This window comes from Pleurodeles waltl, unplaced genomic scaffold (genome assembly GCF_031143425.1).
Source record: "Pleurodeles waltl isolate 20211129_DDA unplaced genomic scaffold, aPleWal1.hap1.20221129 scaffold_72, whole genome shotgun sequence".
Lineage (NCBI taxonomy): Eukaryota > Metazoa > Chordata > Amphibia > Caudata > Salamandridae > Pleurodeles > Pleurodeles waltl.
In genome coordinates this window covers 1,769,557-1,792,304 of record NW_027150393.1, presented here as the reverse complement: position 1 = coordinate 1,792,304, position 22,748 = coordinate 1,769,557, and the positions used below count along the sequence as shown (strand labels likewise).

At 48.7% G+C, this 22,748-nt stretch overlaps 11 non-coding genes across 11 annotated transcripts; all 11 read left to right on the top strand.

Annotated features, from left to right (window-relative positions):
* Positions 1-1,443: 1,443 nt before the first annotated feature.
* Positions 1,444-1,515, top strand: TRNAP-AGG (transfer RNA proline (anticodon AGG)). The gene has a single exon. It is a non-coding gene; the product is annotated as a tRNA-Pro (tRNA).
* A 768-nt stretch (positions 1,516-2,283) lies between these two features.
* TRNAL-CAA (transfer RNA leucine (anticodon CAA)) lies at positions 2,284-2,395 on the top strand. Its single transcript has 2 exons — positions 2,284-2,321; positions 2,350-2,395. It is a non-coding gene; the product is annotated as a tRNA-Leu (tRNA).
* Positions 2,396-5,867: 3,472 nt separating this feature from the next.
* On the top strand, positions 5,868-5,979 carry TRNAL-CAA (transfer RNA leucine (anticodon CAA)). The gene is made up of 2 exons: positions 5,868-5,905; positions 5,934-5,979. It is a non-coding gene; the product is annotated as a tRNA-Leu (tRNA).
* Positions 5,980-8,612: 2,633 nt separating this feature from the next.
* TRNAP-AGG (transfer RNA proline (anticodon AGG)) lies at positions 8,613-8,684 on the top strand. The gene has a single exon. It is a non-coding gene; the product is annotated as a tRNA-Pro (tRNA).
* A 768-nt stretch (positions 8,685-9,452) lies between these two features.
* Positions 9,453-9,564, top strand: TRNAL-CAA (transfer RNA leucine (anticodon CAA)). Its single transcript has 2 exons — positions 9,453-9,490; positions 9,519-9,564. It is a non-coding gene; the product is annotated as a tRNA-Leu (tRNA).
* Positions 9,565-12,196: 2,632 nt separating this feature from the next.
* Positions 12,197-12,268, top strand: TRNAP-AGG (transfer RNA proline (anticodon AGG)). The gene has a single exon. It is a non-coding gene; the product is annotated as a tRNA-Pro (tRNA).
* Positions 12,269-13,036: 768 nt separating this feature from the next.
* TRNAL-CAA (transfer RNA leucine (anticodon CAA)) lies at positions 13,037-13,148 on the top strand. The gene is made up of 2 exons: positions 13,037-13,074; positions 13,103-13,148. It is a non-coding gene; the product is annotated as a tRNA-Leu (tRNA).
* A 2,633-nt stretch (positions 13,149-15,781) lies between these two features.
* Positions 15,782-15,853, top strand: TRNAP-AGG (transfer RNA proline (anticodon AGG)). The gene has a single exon. It is a non-coding gene; the product is annotated as a tRNA-Pro (tRNA).
* Positions 15,854-16,621: 768 nt separating this feature from the next.
* On the top strand, positions 16,622-16,733 carry TRNAL-CAA (transfer RNA leucine (anticodon CAA)). The gene is made up of 2 exons: positions 16,622-16,659; positions 16,688-16,733. It is a non-coding gene; the product is annotated as a tRNA-Leu (tRNA).
* A 2,633-nt stretch (positions 16,734-19,366) lies between these two features.
* TRNAP-AGG (transfer RNA proline (anticodon AGG)) lies at positions 19,367-19,438 on the top strand. The gene has a single exon. It is a non-coding gene; the product is annotated as a tRNA-Pro (tRNA).
* A 768-nt stretch (positions 19,439-20,206) lies between these two features.
* Positions 20,207-20,318, top strand: TRNAL-CAA (transfer RNA leucine (anticodon CAA)). The gene is made up of 2 exons: positions 20,207-20,244; positions 20,273-20,318. It is a non-coding gene; the product is annotated as a tRNA-Leu (tRNA).
* The last annotated feature ends 2,430 nt before the right edge of the window (positions 20,319-22,748 follow it).

The window sequence follows — 22,748 nt, the reverse complement described above, 5'->3', positions numbered from 1 at the left end:
ATTAAATGCACAGTGCTTCTCCATGGTAATTTCGGGTCCAGTTCTGAAATCACCTCTTGGAATGAAAGTGATCCCAGTTCCTTTCTTCCAAGGGAAGAGATTGTGTTCCGGAAGGCTCAGCTTTGAGCGTCATGAACATTGGCCCTCATCCTTGCATCCCAGTCCAATGCATAGCCACATAAAGCAAGCAGGTGTGTCTGTTTCCATAGTGTGGTGGTTCCAGTACAATGCATAGCCACATGAAGCAAGCCGGCAAGTGTGTCTGCTTGTGTAGTGTAGTGGTTATCATGCGCACCTCACATGCGAAAGGTCCCTGGTTCGAGTCGCTGGGCTTTTTCACAGTATTTGCATTTCCTGCCTCACCTGACAGGCAAGCTGAGATAAAAGAGACTGTGTCTATCCCTCACCATCGTGAGGTACTACGCTCCTGGGGCATCTGTCACAGCTCACCAAGAGGAGTTGCCCCAGCTTACGGCAGTCAATTGCTCACTGTTTGACCTTTGCAATGAAGCCTGAGCCTACAGCATTCAAGCCAGCCAAGGAAGGAAGGTACGAGAGCGAAAATAGCTTTCCTGCCCTCACCAAGAACACACACCTTGAGCAAATAAAGTGCCAGACTTACAAGGCCCTATCGCCACAGGAGCATCACTTTTAGTGACGCCCCGGTGGCACTATGCACTGCGCGGTATTTACAAGATGGCGTTCAGCCACTTTTTGTGGCTTAACACCACCTTGTAAATACGGCCCCTTAGCACGCAGCGCGTTCCCTGGAAGGGGCGTGCAATGGGTGTTGTTGGGAGTGTGCCACAGCAACACCATAGCATTTTGATGCTGCTCCAGATTTAGGAGTTGGCGTAAATCTGCGTCAGCGCCAAAATCAAACGCCATCCCAGGGGTGTCGTTAGAGTGGCGCACTGAGGAGAAATGTTTTCATTTCTCCTTGTTTTTGCTCTTGCTATGTGTGATGCATTCTGGAGCACACATAGAAGTAAGAGCAAATCACCATTGAAGATTTTTTTTTTGGGCAGGAAGGTGTCCCTTCCTGCACAAAAACAATTTCCCCCTCAACGCAGTCATCCTTGTACCATGGTGCAAGAACGGCTGCGTTGGCGCTCAGCAGCTAATTTAGAGCTGGCGCAGGGGGAAGCACAGGGGTGCGCTGTATTCTACTAAATACAGCGCTTTCCTGCATTTTGAAAATGACGGCACGTGGGGCTTGCAAATTTGGCACAGCGTCGCGCTTAGTCATTTTCTTGTAAATCTGGGCCAAAATGTCTAAAGGATAGAGGCTTTTTATGTCATGTTCGATGAAGACCATGCAAATGACTCTAGTCGTACTGCAAAAGAGAGCACCATGTGCAGTTTCTTGCTTTGGGATGTAGTCTCCCACTCTCTGTCACCAATCCTCCGAGCAGGGTCGGAGCCGTTGCATTTCTGTGCCCAGGCTCGTTGGTCTAGGGGTATGATTCTCGCTTAGGGTGCGAGAGGTCCCGGGTTCAAATCCCGGACGAGCCCATTTTAGCGGAAAACAATCAAATCCTGCTCAAAATACACAACCCCTCAACATTTCTCATTTTACTCGAAGCATTGTTGCGCAAAACATATTTTTTGTCTCAGGCGAAAAATGGATTACAATGCCTTGGCTTCCTTCCTGCTTGCTCTCAGTGCGCCCTGTGTGATGATTTCACAGGCTCTCCTTCCTGGCATTTAGGCATCAGATATTTGTCTGTCTCTGCCCGCAGCTGTGGGATTTTTCAGGACGTCTGAGTGTATGCATGCTGGCCGACACCGCTGCAATTTTCACACTTACCCCTCGCATTCCGAGCAACTGCTGATAAAGTATAGAGGAAATCGTGCAAACATATGAGGGGAACTGTGCTCCTTCAGTCAAATCAGCAAGCTTGTTTCTGTAGTGTAGTGGTTATCACGTTCGCCTCACACGCGAAAAGTCCCCGGTTTGAGACCGGGCAGAAACACTTGGCAGCAGCAGCTTTTGTGTTTGCTCCCTAAAACCTCAGTCTCTCTCAATGCACACTTAGACAGAAATGACCTTTAAAAACTTGTGACCTGTGTAAAACGTGCTTTACTATTGCAGGACGCTAAAAAGTTATCTGCATCCCTCGGTGGTCGTGCATGTGCATTGTTTCTTGTTCTGTTTTTTTTTTTTTTTCTTGGCCATGTTATATTGTGGGGCCTTTAAAGCTGTGACTTTGATAGGAACATTGCAAGCGGCAAAATCAACAAGTGCAGACTGAAGAGTCCGACCTGCACACTGTTTTGGCTGTCAGGATGGCCGAGTGGTCTAAGGCGCCAGACTCAAGAGAGCTTGATCTTCAGTGAAGCTGAGCCTTCTGGTCTCTTCATGGAGGCGTGGGTTCAAATCCCACTTCTGACAGGTGTATTTTCTTCCCTTAAATCTTGCTCTGCTTGCAGAGCCAGCTCCTCAGACCACTATCTTTGGAAGCTGCTGTGGCATGTGAGGAGAAATCCACCAACCCATCGGCTGGGCCCTCAATCAAAATTCTGTGTATTACTGGAAGGGGCGTCTCAGGCACACCTTCTGTTAGAGCTGCACTTTATGACAGTAACTACCATGCTGGTTTCTACTTAAGCAGTTGATTCTATCGTTTGAAGTGAGGCTCTCCTGCCACCTTTTGGGCAAAGAAGACTCTGCCCCTGCAACAACACAGGCAGACAAGCTCAAACTAGGTTTCTTGGTTAGGTGGGCGGAGCATATTGGCAATGGTGCCTCCTCGTGACTTGCAATTTACATGAAGAAGACAGAGAGGCAGCTGGGAGTAGGCAGTACCCATGAACCCCTGAACACTGTCTTGCGACTAGCACACAATTCTGAAATGAGGCGGGGGAAAGGAGGTGATTTCCCCATCAAGGGCCATTCCGGGAAATCAGCCACCCTGCGTCTCCCAGGTGAGTGTTTCAGGCCTATGAGCCACTAATATGAATCTCGCCTGATCGAGCCTGATCAAGCGCTGACCGAGCAAGTGTGCTTGAATCCAAGAGGCATGCTCCTCTGGCTCAAGAGCTAGCAGGCCCTTCAGTGCTTCTGGTTGGGAAATCTAAGGTGCAAGGGTCCATGACTAGCAGCGGGTTACAACTACCAGAAAGGGTCTGCTTTTCACATCAGTCCCCTAGTTCAGCTCACTGGCACAGGGCATTTTGACTACCTCTTGCCTTGCTAGAGACAAACAAAAAATCCTTGACAGAAAACATTAATTGCTATGGCACGCTTAGAGAGAGAGAGAGCCTCCAAATGGCCCTGCTTTTCTGAAAGACGCTTCAGAAGATGTTTCAAATGACTATGCAGCGGCAGTCTAGTTGGTATAGGGGTATGATTCTCGCTTCGGGTGTGAGAGGACCTCGGTTCAAATCCCAGACAAACCCCTACCTTTATAGGTTCAGTCTGTGTTTTAAACAGGAGTATTTCTGCTTTTCACTCTTGTAAGATGTCATGTTGCAATGCAATACATGCTTTATACTGGCGTCGAGACGGTCCAGCATCATGAAGGTATGCGAGATTTCTTTGCAACTGCTTTTCTGTGCTGGAGCAGCAGTGCTCGTAGGAACATTAAATGCACAGTGCTTCTCCATGGTAATTTCGGGTCCAGTTCTGAAATCACCTCTTGGAATGAAAGTGATCCCAGTTCCTTTCTTCCAAGGGAAGAGATTGTGTTCCGGAAGGCTCAGCTTTGAGCGTCATGAACATTGGCCCTCATCCTTGCATCCCAGTCCAATGCATAGCCACATAAAGCAAGCAGGTGTGTCTGTTTCCATAGTGTGGTGGTTCCAGTACAATGCATAGCCACATGAAGCAAGCCGGCAAGTGTGTCTGCTTGTGTAGTGTAGTGGTTATCATGCGCACCTCACATGCGAAAGGTCCCTGGTTCGAGTCGCTGGGCTTTTTCACAGTATTTGCATTTCCTGCCTCACCTGACAGGCAAGCTGAGATAAAAGAGACTGTGTCTATCCCTCACCATCGTGAGGTACTACGCTCCTGGGGCATCTGTCACAGCTCACCAAGAGGAGTTGCGCCAGCTTACGGCAGTCAGTTGCTCACTGTTTGACCTTTGCAATGAAGCCTGAGCCTACAGCATTCAAGCCAGCCAAGGAAGGAAGGTACGAGAGCGAAAATAGCTTTCCTGCCCTCACCAAGAACACACACCTTGAGCAAATAAAGTGCCAGACTTACAAGGCCCTATCGCCACCGGAGCATCACTTTTAGTGACGCCCCGGTGGCACTATGCACTGCGCGGTATTTACAAGATGGCGTTCAGCCACATTTTGTGGCTTAACACCACCTTGTAAATACGGCCCCTTAGCACGCAGCGCGTTCCCTGGAAGGGGCGTGCAATGGGTGTTGTTGGGAGTGTGCCACAGCAACACCATAGCATTTTGATGCTGCTCCAGATTTAGGAGTTGGCGTAAATCTGCGTCAGCGCCAAAATCCAACGCCATCCCAGGGGTGTCGTTAGAGTGGCGCACTGAGGAGAAATGTTTTCATTTCTCCTTGTTTTTGCTCTTGCTATGTGTGATGCATTCTGCAGCACACATAGAAGTAAGAGCAAATCACCATTGAAGATTTTTTTTTTGGGCAGGAAGGTGTCCCTTCCTGCACAAAAACAATTTCCCCCTCAACGCAGTCATCCTTGTACCATGGTGCAAGAACGGCTGCGTTGGCGCTCAGCAGCTAATTTAGAGCTGGCGCAGGGGGAAGCACAGGGGTGCGCTGTATTCTACTAAATACGGCGCTTTCCTGCATTTTGAAAATGACGGCACGTGGGGCTTGCAAATTTGGCACAGCGTCGCGCTTAGTCATTTTCTTGTAAATCTGGGCCAAAATGTCTAAAGGATAGAGGCTTTTTATGTCATGTTCGATGAAGACCATGCAAATGACTCTAGTCGTACTGCAAAAGAGAGCACCATGTGCAGTTTCTTGCTTTGGGATGTAGTCTCCCACTCTCTGTCACCAATCCTCCGAGCAGGGTCGGAGCCGTTGCATTTCTGTGCCCAGGCTCGTTGGTCTAGGGGTATGATTCTCGCTTAGGGTGCGAGAGGTCCCGGGTTCAAATCCCGACGAGCCCATTTTAGCGGAAAACAATCAAATCCTGCTCAAAATACACAACCCCTCAACATTTCTCATTTTACTCGAAGCATTGTTGCGCAAAACATATTTTTTGCCTAAGGCGAAAAATGGATTACAATGCCTTGGCTTCCTTCCTGCTTGCTCTCAGTGCGCCCTGTGTGATGATTTCACAGGCTCTCCTTCCTGGCATTTAGGCATCAGATATTTGTCTGTCTCTGCCCGTAGCTATGGGATTTTTCAGGACGTCTGAGTGTATGCATGCTGGCCGACACCGCTGCAATTTTCACACTTACCCCTCGCATTCCGAGCAACTGCTGATAAAGTATAGAGGAAATCGTGCAAACATATGAGGGGAACTGTGCTCCTTCAGTCAAATCAGCAAGCTTGTTTCTGTAGTGTAGTGGTTATCACGTTCGCCTCACACGCGAAAAGTCCCCGGTTTGAGACCGGGCAGAAACACTTGGCAGCAGCAGCTTTTGTGTTTGCTCCCTAAAACCTCAGTCTCTCTCAATGCACACTTAGACAGAAATGACCTTTAAAAACTTGTGACCTGTGTAAAACGTGCTTTACTATTGCAGGACGCTAAAAAGTTATCTGCATCCCTCGGTGGTCGTGCATGTGCATTGTTTCTTGTTCTGTTTTTTTTTTTTTTTCTTGGCCATGTTATATTGTGGGGCCTTTAAAGCTGTGACTTTGATAGGAACATTGCAAGCGGCAAAATCAACAAGTGCAGACTGAAGAGTCCGACCTGCACACTGTTTTGGCTGTCAGGATGGCCGAGTGGTCTAAGGCGCCAGACTCAAGAGAGCTTGATCTTCAGTGAAGCTGAGCCTTCTGGTCTCTTCATGGAGGCGTGGGTTCAAATCCCACTTCTGACAGGTGTATTTTCTTCCCTTAAATCTTGCTCTGCTTGCAGAGCCAGCTCCTCAGACCACTATCTTTGGAAGCTGCTGTGGCATGTGAGGAGAAATCCACCAACCCATCGGCTGGGCCCTCAATCAAAATTCTGTGTATTACTGGAAGGGGCGTCTCAGGCACACCTTCTGTTAGAGCTGCACTTTATGACAGTAACTACCATGCTGGTTTCTACTTAAGCAGTTGATTCTATCGTTTGAAGTGAGGCTCTCCTGCCACCTTTTGGGCAAAGAAGACTCTGCCCCTGCAACAACACAGGCAGACAAGCTCAAACTAGGTTTCTTGGTTAGGTGGGCGGAGCATATTGGCAATGGTGCCTCCTCGTGACTTGCAATTTACATGAAGAAGACAGAGAGGCAGCTGGGAGTAGGCAGTACCCATGAACCCCTGAACACTGTCTTGCGACTAGCACACAATTCTGAAATGAGGCGGGGGAAAGGAGGTGATTTCCCCATCAAGGGCCATTCCGGGAAATCAGCCACCCTGCGTCTCCCAGGTGAGTGTTTCAGGCCTATGAGCCACTAATATGAATCGAGCCTGATCGAGCCTGATCGAGCGCTGACCGAGCAAGTGTGCTTGAATCCAAGAGGCATGCTCCTCTGGCTCAAGAGCTAGCAGGCCCTTCAGTGCTTCTGGTTGGGAAATCTAAGGTGCAAGGGTCCATGACTAGCAGCGGGTTACAACTACCAGAAAGGGTCTGCTTTTCACATCAGTCCCCTAGTTCAGCTCACTGGCACAGGGCATTTTGACTACCTCTTGCCTTGCTAGAGACAAACAAAAAATCCTTGACAGAAAACATTAATTGCTATGGGACGCTTAGAGAGAGAGAGAGCCTCCAAATGGCCCTGCTTTTCTGAAAGACGCTTCAGAAGATGTTTCAAATGACTATGCAGCAGCAGTCTAGTTGGTATAGGGGTATGATTCTCGCTTCGGGTGTGAGAGGACCTCGGTTCAAATCCCAGACAAACCCCTACCTTTATAGGTTCAGTCTGTGTTTTAAACAGGAGTATTTCTGCTTTTCACTCTTGTAAGATGTCATGTTGCAATGCAATACATGCTTTATACTGGCGTCGAGACGGTCCAGCATCATGAAGGTATGCGAGATTTCTTTGCAACTGCTTTTCTGTGCTGGAGCAGCAGTGCTCGTAGGAACATTAAATGCACAGTGCTTCTCCATGGTAATTTCGGGTCCAGTTCTGAAATCACCTCTTGGAATGAAAGTGATCCCAGTTCCTTTCTTCCAAGGGAAGAGATTGTGTTCCGGAAGGCTCAGCTTTGAGCGTCATGAACATTGGCCCTCATCCTTGCATCCCAGTCCAATGCATAGCCACATAAAGCAAGCAGGTGTGTCTGTTTCCATAGTGTGGTGGTTCCAGTACAATGCATAGCCACATGAAGCAAGCCGGCAAGTGTGTCTGCTTGTGTAGTGTAGTGGTTATCATGCGCACCTCACATGCGAAAGGTCCCTGGTTCGAGTCGCTGGGCTTTTTCACAGTATTTGCATTTCCTGCCTCACCTGACAGGCAAGCTGAGATAAAAGAGACTGTGTCTATCCCTCACCATCGTGAGGTACTACGCTCCTGGGGCATCTGTCACAGCTCACCAAGAGGAGTTGCGCCAGCTTACGGCAGTCAGTTGCTCACTGTTTGACCTTTGCAATGAAGCCTGAGCCTACAGCATTCAAGCCAGCCAAGGAAGGAAGGTACGAGAGCGAAAATAGCTTTCCTGCCCTCACCAAGAACACACACCTTGAGCAAATAAAGTGCCAGACTTACAAGGCCCTATCGCCACCGGAGCATCACTTTTAGTGACGCCCCGGTGGCACTATGCACTGCGCGGTATTTACAAGATGGCGTTCAGCCACATTTTGTGGCTTAACACCACCTTGTAAATACGGCCCCTTAGCACGCAGCGCGTTCCCTGGAAGGGGCGTGCAATGGGTGTTGTTGGGAGTGTGCCACAGCAACACCATAGCATTTTGATGCTGCTCCAGATTTAGGAGTTGGCGTAAATCTGCGTCAGCGCCAAAATCCAACGCCATCCCAGGGGTGTCGTTAGAGTGGCGCACTGAGGAGAAATGTTTTCATTTCTCCTTGTTTTTGCTCTTGCTATGTGTGATGCATTCTGCAGCACACATAGAAGTAAGAGCAAATCACCATTGAAGATTTTTTTTTTGGGCAGGAAGGTGTCCCTTCCTGCACAAAAACAATTTCCCCCTCAACGCAGTCATCCTTGTACCATGGTGCAAGAACGGCTGCGTTGGCGCTCAGCAGCTAATTTAGAGCTGGCGCAGGGGGAAGCACAGGGGTGCGCTGTATTCTACTAAATACGGCGCTTTCCTGCATTTTGAAAATGACGGCACGTGGGGCTTGCAAATTTGGCACAGCGTCGCGCTTACTCATTTTCTTGTAAATCTGGGCCAAAATGTCTAAAGGATAGAGGCTTTTTATGTCATGTTCGATGAAGACCATGCAAATGACTCTAGTCGTACTGCAAAAGAGAGCACCATGTGCAGTTTCTTGCTTTGGGATGTAGTCTCCCACTCTCTGTCACCAATCCTCCGAGCAGGGTCGGAGCCGTTGCATTTCTGTGCCCAGGCTCGTTGGTCTAGGGGTATGATTCTCGCTTAGGGTGCGAGAGGTCCCGGGTTCAAATCCCGGACGAGCCCATTTTAGCGGAAAACAATCAAATCCTGCTCAAAATACACAACCCCTCAACATTTCTCATTTTACTCGAAGCATTGTTGCGCAAAACATATTTTTTGCCTAAGGCGAAAAATGGATTACAATGCCTTGGCTTCCTTCCTGCTTGCTCTCAGTGCGCCCTGTGTGATGATTTCACAGGCTCTCCTTCCTGGCATTTAGGCATCAGATATTTGTCTGTCTCTGCCCGTAGCTATGGGATTTTTCAGGACGTCTGAGTGTATGCATGCTGGCCGACACCGCTGCAATTTTCACACTTACCCCTCGCATTCCGAGCAACTGCTGATAAAGTATAGAGGAAATCGTGCAAACATATGAGGGGAACTGTGCTCCTTCAGTCAAATCAGCAAGCTTGTTTCTGTAGTGTAGTGGTTATCACGTTCGCCTCACACGCGAAAAGTCCCCGGTTTGAGACCGGGCAGAAACACTTGGCAGCAGCAGCTTTTGTGTTTGCTCCCTAAAACCTCAGTCTCTCTCAATGCACACTTAGACAGAAATGACCTTTAAAAACTTGTGACCTGTGTAAAACGTGCTTTACTATTGCAGGACGCTAAAAAGTTATCTGCATCCCTCGGTGGTCGTGCATGTGCATTGTTTCTTGTTCTGTTTTTTTTTTTTTTTCTTGGCCATGTTATATTGTGGGGCCTTTAAAGCTGTGACTTTGATAGGAACATTGCAAGCGGCAAAATCAACAAGTGCAGACTGAAGAGTCCGACCTGCACACTGTTTTGGCTGTCAGGATGGCCGAGTGGTCTAAGGCGCCAGACTCAAGAGAGCTTGATCTTCAGTGAAGCTGAGCCTTCTGGTCTCTTCATGGAGGCGTGGGTTCAAATCCCACTTCTGACAGGTGTATTTTCTTCCCTTAAATCTTGCTCTGCTTGCAGAGCCAGCTCCTCAGACCACTATCTTTGGAAGCTGCTGTGGCATGTGAGGAGAAATCCACCAACCCATCGGCTGGGCCCTCAATCAAAATTCTGTGTATTACTGGAAGGGGCGTCTCAGGCACACCTTCTGTTAGAGCTGCACTTTATGACAGTAACTACCATGCTGGTTTCTACTTAAGCAGTTGATTCTATCGTTTGAAGTGAGGCTCTCCTGCCACCTTTTGGGCAAAGAAGACTCTGCCCCTGCAACAACACAGGCAGACAAGCTCAAACTAGGTTTCTTGGTTAGGTGGGTGGAGCATATTGGCAATGGTGCCTCCTCGTGACTTGCAATTTACATGAAGAAGACAGAGAGGCAGCTGGGAGTAGGCAGTACCCATGAACCCCTGAACACTGTCTTGCGACTAGCACACAATTCTGAAATGAGGCGGGGGAAAGGAGGTGATTTCCCCATCAAGGGCCATTCCGGGAAATCAGCCACCCTGCGTCTCCCAGGTGAGTGTTTCAGGCCTATGAGCCACTAATATGAATCTCGCCTGATCGAGCCTGATCGAGCCTGACCGAGCAAGTGTGCTTGATTCCAAGAGGCATGCTCCTCTGGCTCAAGAGCTAGCAGGCCCTTCAGTGCTTCTGGTTGGGAAATCTAAGGTGCAAGGGTCCATGACTAGCAGCGGGTTACAACTACCAGAAAGGGTCTGCTTTTCACATCAGTCCCCTAGTTCAGCTCACTGGCACAGGGCATTTTGACTACCTCTTGCCTTGCTAGAGACAAACAAAAAATCCTTGACAGAAAACATTAATTGCTATGGCACGCTTAGAGAGAGAGAGAGCCTCCAAATGGCCCTGCTTTTCTGAAAGACGCTTCAGAAGATGTTTCAAATGACTATGCAGCGGCAGTCTAGTTGGTATAGGGGTATGATTCTCGCTTCGGGTGTGAGAGGACCTCGGTTCAAATCCCAGACAAACCCCTACCTTTATAGGTTCAGTCTGTGTTTTAAACAGGAGTATTTCTGCTTTTCACTCTTGTAAGATGTCATGTTGCAATGCAATACATGCTTTATACTGGCGTCGAGACGGTCCAGCATCATGAAGGTATGCGAGATTTCTTTGCAACTGCTTTTCTGTGCTGGAGCAGCAGTGCTCGTAGGAACATTAAATGCACAGTGCTTCTCCATGGTAATTTCGGGTCCAGTTCTGAAATCACCTCTTGGAATGAAAGTGATCCCAGTTCCTTTCTTCCAAGGGAAGAGATTGTGTTCCGGAAGGCTCAGCTTTGAGCGTCATGAACATTGGCCCTCATCCTTGCATCCCAGTCCAATGCATAGCCACATAAAGCAAGCAGGTGTGTCTGTTTCCATAGTGTGGTGGTTCCAGTACAATGCATAGCCACATGAAGCAAGCCGGCAAGTGTGTCTGCTTGTGTAGTGTAGTGGTTATCATGCGCACCTCACATGCGAAAGGTCCCTGGTTCGAGTCGCTGGGCTTTTTCACAGTATTTGCATTTCCTGCCTCACCTGAGAGGCAAGCTGAGATAAAAGAGACTGTGTCTATCCCTCACCATCGTGAGGTACTACGCTCCTGGGGCATCTGTCACAGCTCACCAAGAGGAGTTGCGCCAGCTTACGGCAGTCAGTTGCTCACTGTTTGACCTTTGCAATGAAGCCTGAGCCTACAGCATTCAAGCCAGCCAAGGAAGGAAGGTACGAGAGCGAAAATAGCTTTCCTGCCCTCACCAAGAACACACACCTTGAGCAAATAAAGTGCCAGACTTACAAGGCCCTATCGCCACCGGAGCATCACTTTTAGTGACGCCCCGGTGGCACTATGCACTGCGCAGTATTTACAAGATGGCGTTCAGCCACATTTTGTGGCTTAACACCACCTTGTAAATACGGCCCCTTAGCACGCAGCGCGTTCCCTGGAAGGGGCGTGCAATGGGTGTTGTTGGGAGTGTGCCACAGCAACACCATAGCATTTTGATGCTGCTCCAGATTTAGGAGTTGGCGTAAATCTGCGTCAGCGCCAAAATCCAACGCCATCCCAGGGGTGTCGTTAGAGTGGCGCACTGAGGAGAAATGTTTTCATTTCTCCTTGTTTTTGCTCTTGCTATGTGTGATGCATTCTGCAGCACACATAGAAGTAAGAGCAAATCACCATTGAAGATTTTTTTTTTGGGCAGGAAGGTGTCCCTTCCTGCACAAAAACAATTTCCCCCTCAACGCAGTCATCCTTGTACCATGGTGCAAGAACGGCTGCGTTGGCGCTCAGCAGCTAATTTAGAGCTGGCGCAGGGGGAAGCACAGGGGTGCGCTGTATTCTACTAAATACGGCGCTTTCCTGCATTTTGAAAATGACGGCACGTGGGGCTTGCAAATTTGGCACAGCGTCGCGCTTAGTCATTTTCTTGTAAATCTGGGCCAAAATGTCTAAAGGATAGAGGCTTTTTATGTCATGTTCGATGAAGACCATGCAAATGACTCTAGTCGTACTGCAAAAGAGAGCACCATGTGCAGTTTCTTGCTTTGGGATGTAGTCTCCCACTCTCTGTCACCAATCCTCCGAGCAGGGTCGGAGCCGTTGCATTTCTGTGCCCAGGCTCGTTGGTCTAGGGGTATGATTCTCGCTTAGGGTGCGAGAGGTCCCGGGTTCAAATCCCGGACGAGCCCATTTTAGCGGAAAACAATCAAATCCTGCTCAAAATACACAACCCCTCAACATTTCTCATTTTACTCGAAGCATTGTTGCGCAAAACATATTTTTTGCCTAAGGCGAAAAATGGATTACAATGCCTTGGCTTCCTTCCTGCTTGCTCTCAGTGCGCCCTGTGTGATGATTTCACAGGCTCTCCTTCCTGGCATTTAGGCATCAGATATTTGTCTGTCTCTGCCCGTAGCTATGGGATTTTTCAGGACGTCTGAGTGTATGCATGCTGGCCGACACCGCTGCAATTTTCACACTTACCCCTCGCATTCCGAGCAACTGCTGATAAAGTATAGAGGAAATCGTGCAAACATATGAGGGGAACTGTGCTCCTTCAGTCAAATCAGCAAGCTTGTTTCTGTAGTGTAGTGGTTATCACGTTCGCCTCACACGCGAAAAGTCCCCGGTTTGAGACCGGGCAGAAACACTTGGCAGCAGCAGCTTTTGTGTTTGCTCCCTAAAACCTCAGTCTCTCTCAATGCACACTTAGACAGAAATGACCTTTAAAAACTTGTGACCTGTGTAAAACGTGCTTTACTATTGCAGGACGCTAAAAAGTTATCTGCATCCCTCGGTGGTCGTGCATGTGCATTGTTTCTTGTTCTGTTTTTTTTTTTTTTTCTTGGCCATGTTATATTGTGGGGCCTTTAAAGCTGTGACTTTGATAGGAACATTGCAAGCGGCAAAATCAACAAGTGCAGACTGAAGAGTCCGACCTGCACACTGTTTTGGCTGTCAGGATGGCCGAGTGGTCTAAGGCGCCAGACTCAAGAGAGCTTGATCTTCAGTGAAGCTGAGCCTTCTGGTCTCTTCATGGAGGCGTGGGTTCAAATCCCACTTCTGACAGGTGTATTTTCTTCCCTTAAATCTTGCTCTGCTTGCAGAGCCAGCTCCTCAGACCACTATCTTTGGAAGCTGCTGTGGCATGTGAGGAGAAATCCACCAACCCATCGGCTGGGCCCTCAATCAAAATTCTGTGTATTACTGGAAGGGGCGTCTCAGGCACACCTTCTGTTAGAGCTGCACTTTATGACAGTAACTACCATGCTGGTTTCTACTTAAGCAGTTGATTCTATCGTTTGAAGTGAGGCTCTCCTGCCACCTTTTGGGCAAAGAAGACTCTGCCCCTGCAACAACACAGGCAGACAAGCTCAAACTAGGTTTCTTGGTTAGGTGGGCGGAGCATATTGGCAATGGTGCCTCCTCGTGACTTGCAATTTACATGAAGAAGACAGAGAGGCAGCTGGGAGTAGGCAGTACCCATGAACCCCTGAACACTGTCTTGCGACTAGCACACAATTCTGAAATGAGGCGGGGGAAAGGAGGTGATTTCCCCATCAAGGGCCATTCCGGGAAATCAGCCACCCTGCGTCTCCCAGGTGAGTGTTTCAGGCCTATGAGCCACTAATATGAATCGAGCCTGATCGAGCCTGATCGAGCGCTGACCGAGCAAGTGTGCTTGAATCCAAGAGGCATGCTCCTCTGGCTCAAGAGCTAGCAGGCCCTTCAGTGCTTCTGGTTGGGAAATCTAAGGTGCAAGGGTCCATGACTAGCAGCGGGTTACAACTACCAGAAAGGGTCTGCTTTTCACATCAGTCCCCTAGTTCAGCTCACTGGCACAGGGCATTTTGACTACCTCTTGCCTTGCTAGAGACAAACAAAAAATCCTTGACAGAAAACATTAATTGCTATGGCACGCTTAGAGAGAGAGAGAGCCTCCAAATGGCCCTGCTTTTCTGAAAGACGCTTCAGAAGATGTTTCAAATGACTATGCAGCGGCAGTCTAGTTGGTATAGGGGTATGATTCTCGCTTCGGGTGTGAGAGGACCTCGGTTCAAATCCCAGACAAACCCCTACCTTTATAGGTTCAGTCTGTGTTTTAAACAGGAGTATTTCTGCTTTTCACTCTTGTAAGATGTCATGTTGCAATGCAATACATGCTTTATACTGGCGTCGAGACGGTCCAGCATCATGAAGGTATGCGAGATTTCTTTGCAACTGCTTTTCTGTGCTGGAGCAGCAGTGCTCGTAGGAACATTAAATGCACAGTGCTTCTCCATGGTAATTTCGGGTCCAGTTCTGAAATCACCTCTTGGAATGAAAGTTATCCCAGTTCCTTTCTTCCAAGGGAAGAGATTGTGTTCCGGAAGGCTCAGCTTTGAGCGTCATGAACATTGGCCCTCATCCTTGCATCCCAGTCCAATGCATAGCCACATAAAGCAAGCAGGTGTGTCTGTTTCCATAGTGTGGTGGTTCCAGTACAATGCATAGCCACATGAAGCAAGCCGGCAAGTGTGTCTGCTTGTGTAGTGTAGTGGTTATCATGCGCACCTCACATGCGAAAGGTCCCTGGTTCGAGTCGCTGGGCTTTTTCACAGTATTTGCATTTCCTGCCTCACCTGACAGGCAAGCTGAGATAAAAGAGACTGTGTCTATCCCTCACCATCGTGAGGTACTACGCTCCTGGGGCATCTGTCACAGCTCACCAAGAGGAGTTGCGCCAGCTTACGGCAGTCAGTTGCTCACTGTTTGACCTTTGCAATGAAGCCTGAGCCTACAGCATTCAAGCCAGCCAAGGAAGGAAGGTACGAGAGCGAAAATAGCTTTCCTGCCCTCACCAAGAACACACACCTTGAGCAAATAAAGTGCCAGACTTACAAGGCCCTATCGCCACCGGAGCATCACTTTTAGTGACGCCCCGGTGGCACTATGCACTGCGCGGTATTTACAAGATGGCGTTCAGCCACATTTTGTGGCTTAACACCACCTTGTAAATACGGCCCCTTAGCACGCAGCGCGTTCCCTGGAAGGGGCGTGCAATGGGTGTTGTTGGGAGTGTGCCACAGCAACACCATAGCATTTTGATGCTGCTCCAGATTTAGGAGTTGGCGTAAATCTGCGTCAGCGCCAAAATCCAACGCCATCCCAGGGGTGTCGTTAGAGTGGCGCACTGAGGAGAAATGTTTTCATTTCTCCTTGTTTTTGCTCTTGCTATGTGTGATGCATTCTGCAGCACACATAGAAGTAAGAGCAAATCACCATTGAAGATTTTTTTTTTGGGCAGGAAGGTGTCCCTTCCTGCACAAAAACAATTTCCCCCTCAACGCAGTCATCCTTGTACCATGGTGCAAGAACGGCTGCGTTGGCGCTCAGCAGCTAATTTAGAGCTGGCGCAGGGGGAAGCACAGGGGTGCGCTGTATTCTACTAAATACGGCGCTTTCCTGCATTTTGAAAATGACGGCACGTGGGGCTTGCAAATTTGGCACAGCGTCGCGCTTAGTCATTTTCTTGTAAATCTGGGCCAAAATGTCTAAAGGATAGAGGCTTTTTATGTCATGTTCGATGAAGACCATGCAAATGACTCTAGTCGTACTGCAAAAGAGAGCACCATGTGCAGTTTCTTGCTTTGGGATGTAGTCTCCCACTCTCTGTCACCAATCCTCCGAGCAGGGTCGGAGCCGTTGCATTTCTGTGCCCAGGCTCGTTGGTCTAGGGGTATGATTCTCGCTTAGGGTGCGAGAGGTCCCGGGTTCAAATCCCGGACGAGCCCATTTTAGCGGAAAACAATCAAATCCTGCTCAAAATACACAACCCCTCAACATTTCTCATTTTACTCGAAGCATTGTTGCGCAAAACATATTTTTTGCCTAAGGCGAAAAATGGATTACAATGCCTTGGCTTCCTTCCTGCTTGCTCTCAGTGCGCCCTGTGTGATGATTTCACAGGCTCTCCTTCCTGGCATTTAGGCATCAGATATTTGTCTGTCTCTGCCCGTAGCTATGGGATTTTTCAGGACGTCTGAGTGTATGCATGCTGGCCGACACCGCTGCAATTTTCACACTTACCCCTCGCATTCCGAGCAACTGCTGATAAAGTATAGAGGAAATCGTGCAAACATATGAGGGGAACTGTGCTCCTTCAGTCAAATCAGCAAGCTTGTTTCTGTAGTGTAGTGGTTATCACGTTCGCCTCACACGCGAAAAGTCCCCGGTTTGAGACCGGGCAGAAACACTTGGCAGCAGCAGCTTTTGTGTTTGCTCCCTAAAACCTCAGTCTCTCTCAATGCACACTTAGACAGAAATGACCTTTAAAAACTTGTGACCTGTGTAAAACGTGCTTTACTATTGCAGGACGCTAAAAAGTTATCTGCATCCCTCGGTGGTCGTGCATGTGCATTGTTTCTTGTTCTGTTTTTTTTTTTTTTTCTTGGCCATGTTATATTGTGGGGCCTTTAAAGCTGTGACTTTGATAGGAACATTGCAAGCGGCAAAATCAACAAGTGCAGACTGAAGAGTCCGACCTGCACACTGTTTTGGCTGTCAGGATGGCCGAGTGGTCTAAGGCGCCAGACTCAAGAGAGCTTGATCTTCAGTGAAGCTGAGCCTTCTGGTCTCTTCATGGAGGCGTGGGTTCAAATCCCACTTCTGACAGGTGTATTTTCTTCCCTTAAATCTTGCTCTGCTTGCAGAGCCAGCTCCTCACACCACTATCTTTGGAAGCTGCTGTGGCATGTGAGGAGAAATCCACCAACCCATCGGCTGGGCCCTCAATCAAAATTCTGTGTATTACTGGAAGGGGCGTCTCAGGCACACCTTCTGTTAGAGCTGCACTTTATGACAGTAACTACCATGCTGGTTTCTACTTAAGCAGTTGATTCTATCGTTTGAAGTGAGGCTCTCCTGCCACCTTTTGGGCAAAGAAGACTCTGCCCCTGCAACAACACAGGCAGACAAGCTCAAACTAGGTTTCTTGGTTAGGTGGGCGGAGCATATTGGCAATGGTGCCTCCTCGTGACTTGCAATTTACATGAAGAAGACAGAGAGGCAGCTGGGAGTAGGCAGTACCCATGAACCCCTGAACACTGTCTTGCGACTAGCACACAATTCTGAAATGAGGCGGGGGAAAGGAGGTGATTTCCCCATCAAGGGCCATTCCGGGAAATCAGCCACCCTGCGTCTCCCAGGTGAGTGTTTCAGGCCTATGAGCCACTAATATAAATCTCGCCTGATCGAGCCTGATCGAGCGCTGACCGAGCAAGTGTGCTTGAATCCAAGAGGCATGCTCCTCTGGCTCAAGAGCTAGCAGGCCCTTCAGTGCTTCTGGTTGGGAAATCTAAGGTGCAAGGGTCCATGACTAGCAGCGGGTTACAACTACCAGAAAGGGTCTGCTTTTCACATCAGTCCCCTAGTTCAGCTCACTGGCACAGGGCATTTTGACTACCTCTTGCCTTGCTAGAGACAAACAAAAAATCCTTGACAGAAAACATTAATTGCTATGGCACGCTTAGAGAGAGAGAGAGCCTCCAAATGGCCCTGCTTTTCTGAAAGACGCTTCAGAAGATGTTTCAAATGACTATGCAGCGGCAGTCTAGTTGGTATAGGGGTATGATTCTCGCTTCGGGTGTGAGAGGACCTCGGTTCAAATCCCAGACAAACCCCTACCTTTATAGGTTCAGTCTGTGTTTTAAACAGGAGTATTTCTGCTTTTCACTCTTGTAAGATGTCATGTTGCAATGCAATACATGCTTTATACTGGCGTCGAGACGGTCCAGCATCATGAAGGTATGCGAGATTTCTTTGCAACTGCTTTTCTGTGCTGGAGCAGCAGTGCTCGTAGGAACATTAAATGCACAGTGCTTCTCCATGGTAATTTCGGGTCCAGTTCTGAAATCACCTCTTGGAATGAAAGTGATCCCAGTTCCTTTCTTCCAAGGGAAGAGATTGTGTTCCGGAAGGCTCAGCTTTGAGCGTCATGAACATTGGCCCTCATCCTTGCATCCCAGTCCAATGCATAGCCACATAAAGCAAGCAGGTGTGTCTGTTTCCATAGTGTGGTGGTTCCAGTACAATGCATAGCCACATGAAGCAAGCCGGCAAGTGTGTCTGCTTGTGTAGTGTAGTGGTTATCATGCGCACCTCACATGCGAAAGGTCCCTGGTTCGAGTCGCTGGGCTTTTTCACAGTATTTGCATTTCCTGCCTCACCTGACAGGCAAGCTGAGATAAAAGAGACTGTGTCTATCCCTCACCATCGTGAGGTACTACGCTCCTGGGGCATCTGTCACAGCTCACCAAGAGGAGTTGCGCCAGCTTACGGCAGTCAGTTGCTCACTGTTTGACCTTTGCAATGAAGCCTGAGCCTACAGCATTCAAGCCAGCCAAGGAAGGAAGGTACGAGAGCGAAAATAGCTTTCCTGCCCTCACCAAGAACACACACCTTGAGCAAATAAAGTGCCAGACTTACAAGGCCCTATCGCCACCGGAGCATCACTTTTAGTGACGCCCCGGTGGCACTATGCACTGCGCGGTATTTACAAGATGGCGTTCAGCCACATTTTGTGGCTTAACACCACCTTGTAAATACGGCCCCTTAGCACGCAGCGCGTTCCCTGGAAGGGGCGTGCAATGGGTGTTGTTGGGAGTGTGCCACAGCAACACCATAGCATTTTGATGCTGCTCCAGATTTAGGAGTTGGCGTAAATCTGCGTCAGCGCCAAAATCCAACGCCATCCCAGGGGTGTCGTTAGAGTGGCGCACTGAGGAGAAATGTTTTCATTTCTCCTTGTTTTTGCTCTTGCTATGTGTGATGCATTCTGCAGCACACATAGAAGTAAGAGCAAATCACCATTGAAGATTTTTTTTTTGGGCAGGAAGGTGTCCCTTCCTGCACAAAAACAATTTCCCCCTCAACGCAGTCATCCTTGTACCATGGTGCAAGAACGGCTGCGTTGGCGCTCAGCAGCTAATTTAGAGCTGGCGCAGGGGGAAGCACAGGGGTGCGCTGTATTCTACTAAATACGGCGCTTTCCTGCATTTTGAAAATGACGGCACGTGGGGCTTGCAAATTTGGCACAGCGTCGCGCTTAGTCATTTTCTTGTAAATCTGGGCCAAAATGTCTAAAGGATAGAGGCTTTTTATGTCATGTTCGATGAAGACCATGCAAATGACTCTAGTCGTACTGCAAAAGAGAGCACCATGTGCAGTTTCTTGCTTTGGGATGTAGTCTCCCACTCTCTGTCACCAATCCTCCGAGCAGGGTCGGAGCCGTTGCATTTCTGTGCCCAGGCTCGTTGGTCTAGGGGTATGATTCTCGCTTAGGGTGCGAGAGGTCCCGGGTTCAAATCCCGGACGAGCCCATTTTAGCGGAAAACAATCAAATCCTGCTCAAAATACACAACCCCTCAACATTTCTCATTTTACTCGAAGCATTGTTGCGCAAAACATATTTTTTGCCTAAGGCGAAAAATGGATTACAATGCCTTGGCTTCCTTCCTGCTTGCTCTCAGTGCGCCCTGTGTGATGATTTCACAGGCTCTCCTTCCTGGCATTTAGGCATCAGATATTTGTCTGTCTCTGCCCGTAGCTATGGGATTTTTCAGGACGTCTGAGTGTATGCATGCTGGCCGACACCGCTGCAATTTTCACACTTACCCCTCGCATTCCGAGCAACTGCTGATAAAGTATAGAGGAAATCGTGCAAACATATGAGGGGAACTGTGCTCCTTCAGTCAAATCAGCAAGCTTGTTTCTGTAGTGTAGTGGTTATCACGTTCGCCTCACACGCGAAAAGTCCCCGGTTTGAGACTGGGCAGAAACACTTGGCAGCAGCAGCTTTTGTGTTTGCTCCCTAAAACCTCAGTCTCTCTCAATGCACACTTAGACAGAAATGACCTTTAAAAACTTGTGACCTGTGTAAAACGTGCTTTACTATTGCAGGACGCTAAAAAGTTATCTGCATCCCTCGGTGGTCGTGCATGTGCATTGTTTCTTGTTCTGTTTTTTTTTTTTTTTCTTGGCCATGTTATATTGTGGGGCCTTTAAAGCTGTGACTTTGATAGGAACATTGCAAGCGGCAAAATCAACAAGTGCAGACTGAAGAGTCCGACCTGCACACTGTTTTGGCTGTCAGGATGGCCGAGTGGTCTAAGGCGCCAGACTCAAGAGAGCTTGATCTTCAGTGAAGCTGAGCCTTCTGGTCTCTTCATGGAGGCGTGGGTTCAAATCCCACTTCTGACAGGTGTATTTTCTTCCCTTAAATCTTGCTCTGCTTGCAGAGCCAGCTCCTCAGACCACTATCTTTGGAAGCTGCTGTGGCATGTGAGGAGAAATCCACCAACCCATCGGCTGGGCCCTCAATCAAAATTCTGTGTATTACTGGAAGGGGCGTCTCAGGCACACCTTCTGTTAGAGCTGCACTTTATGACAGTAACTACCATGCTGGTTTCTACTTAAGCAGTTGATTCTATCGTTTGAAGTGAGGCTCTCCTGCCACCTTTTGGGCAAAGAAGACTCTGCCCCTGCAACAACACAGGCAGACAAGCTCAAACTAGGTTTCTTGGTTAGGTGGGCGGAGCATATTGGCAATGGTGCCTCCTCGTGACTTGCAATTTACATGAAGAAGACAGAGAGGCAGCTGGGAGTAGGCAGTACCCATGAACCCCTGAACACTGTCTTGCGACTAGCACACAATTCTGAAATGAGGCGGGGGAAAGGAGGTGATTTCCCCATCAAGGGCCATTCCGGGAAATCAGCCACCCTGCGTCTCCCAGGTGAGTGTTTCAGGCCTATGAGCCACTAATATAAATCTCGCCTGATCGAGCCTGATCGAGCGCTGACCGAGCAAGTGTGCTTGAATCCAAGAGGCATGCTCCTCTGGCTCAAGAGCTAGCAGGCCCTTCAGTGCTTCTGGTTGGGAAATCTAAGGTGCAAGGGTCCATGACTAGCAGCGGGTTACAACTACCAGAAAGGGTCTGCTTTTCACATCAGTCCCCTAGTTCAGCTCACTGGCACAGGGCATTTTGACTACCTCTTGCCTTGCTAGAGACAAACAAAAAATCCTTGACAGAAAACATCAATTGCTATGGCACGCTTAGAGAGAGAGAGCCTCCAAATGGCCCTGCTTTTCTGAAAGACGCTTCAGAAGATGTTTCAAATGACTATGCAGCGGCAGTCTAGTTGGTATAGGGGTATGATTCTCGCTTCGGGTGTGAGAGGACCTCGGTTCAAATCCCAGACAAACCCCTACCTTTATAGGTTCAGTCTGTGTTTTAAACAGGAGTATTTCTGCTTTTCACTCTTGTAAGATGTCATGTTGCAATGCAATACATGCTTTATACTGGCGTCGAGACGGTCCAGCATCATGAAGGTATGCGAGATTTCTTTGCAACTGCTTTTCTGTGCTGGAGCAGCAGTGCTCGTAGGAACATTAAATGCACAGTGCTTCTCCATGGTAATTTCGGGTCCAGTTCTGAAATCACCTCTTGGAATGAAAGTGATCCCAGTTCCTTTCTTCCAAGGGAAGAGATTGTGTTCCGGAAGGCTCAGCTTTGAGCGTCATGAACATTGGCCCTCATCCTTGCATCCCAGTCCAATGCATAGCCACATAAAGCAAGCAGGTGTGTCTGTTTCCATAGTGTGGTGGTTCCAGTACAATGCATAGCCACATGAAGCAAGCCGGCAAGTGTGTCTGCTTGTGTAGTGTAGTGGTTATCATGCGCACCTCACATGCGAAAGGTCCCTGGTTCGAGTCGCTGGGCTTTTTCACAGTATTTGCATTTCCTGCCTCACCTGACAGGCAAGCTGAGATAAAAGAGACTGTGTCTATCCCTCACCATCGTGAGGTACTACGCTCCTGGGGCATCTGTCACAGCTCACCAAGAGGAGTTGCGCCAGCTTACGGCAGTCAGTTGCTCACTGTTTGACCTTTGCAATGAAGCCTGAGCCTACAGCATTCAAGCCAGCCAAGGAAGGAAGGTACGAGAGCGAAAATAGCTTTCCTGCCCTCACCAAGAACACACACCTTGAGCAAATAAAGTGCCAGACTTACAAGGCCCTATCGCCACCGGAGCATCACTTTTAGTGACGCCCCGGTGGCACTATGCACTGCGCGGTATTTACAAGATGGCGTTCAGCCACTTTTTGTGGCTTAACACCACCTTGTAAATACGGCCCCTTAGCACGCAGCGCGTTCCCTGGAAGGGGCGTGCAATGGGTGTTGTTGGGAGTGTGCCACAGCAACACCATAGCATTTTGATGCTGCTCCAGATTTAGGAGTTGGCGTAAATCTGCGTCAGCGCCAAAATCAAACGCCATCCCAGGGGTGTCGTTAGAGTGGCGCACTGAGGAGAAATGTTTTCATTTCTCCTTGTTTTTGCTCTTGCTATGTGTGATGCATTCTGGAGCACACATAGAAGTAAGAGCAAATCACCATTGAAGATTTTTTTTTTGGGCAGGAAGGTGTCCCTTCCTGCACAAAAACAATTTCCCCCTCAACGCAGTCATCCTTGTACCATGGTGCAAGAACGGCTGCGTTGGCGCTCAGCAGCTAATTTAGAGCTGGCGCAGGGGGAAGCACAGGGGTGCGCTGTATTCTACTAAATACGGCGCTTTCCTGCATTTTGAAAATGACGGCACGTGGGGCTTGCAAATTTGGCACAGCGTCGCGCT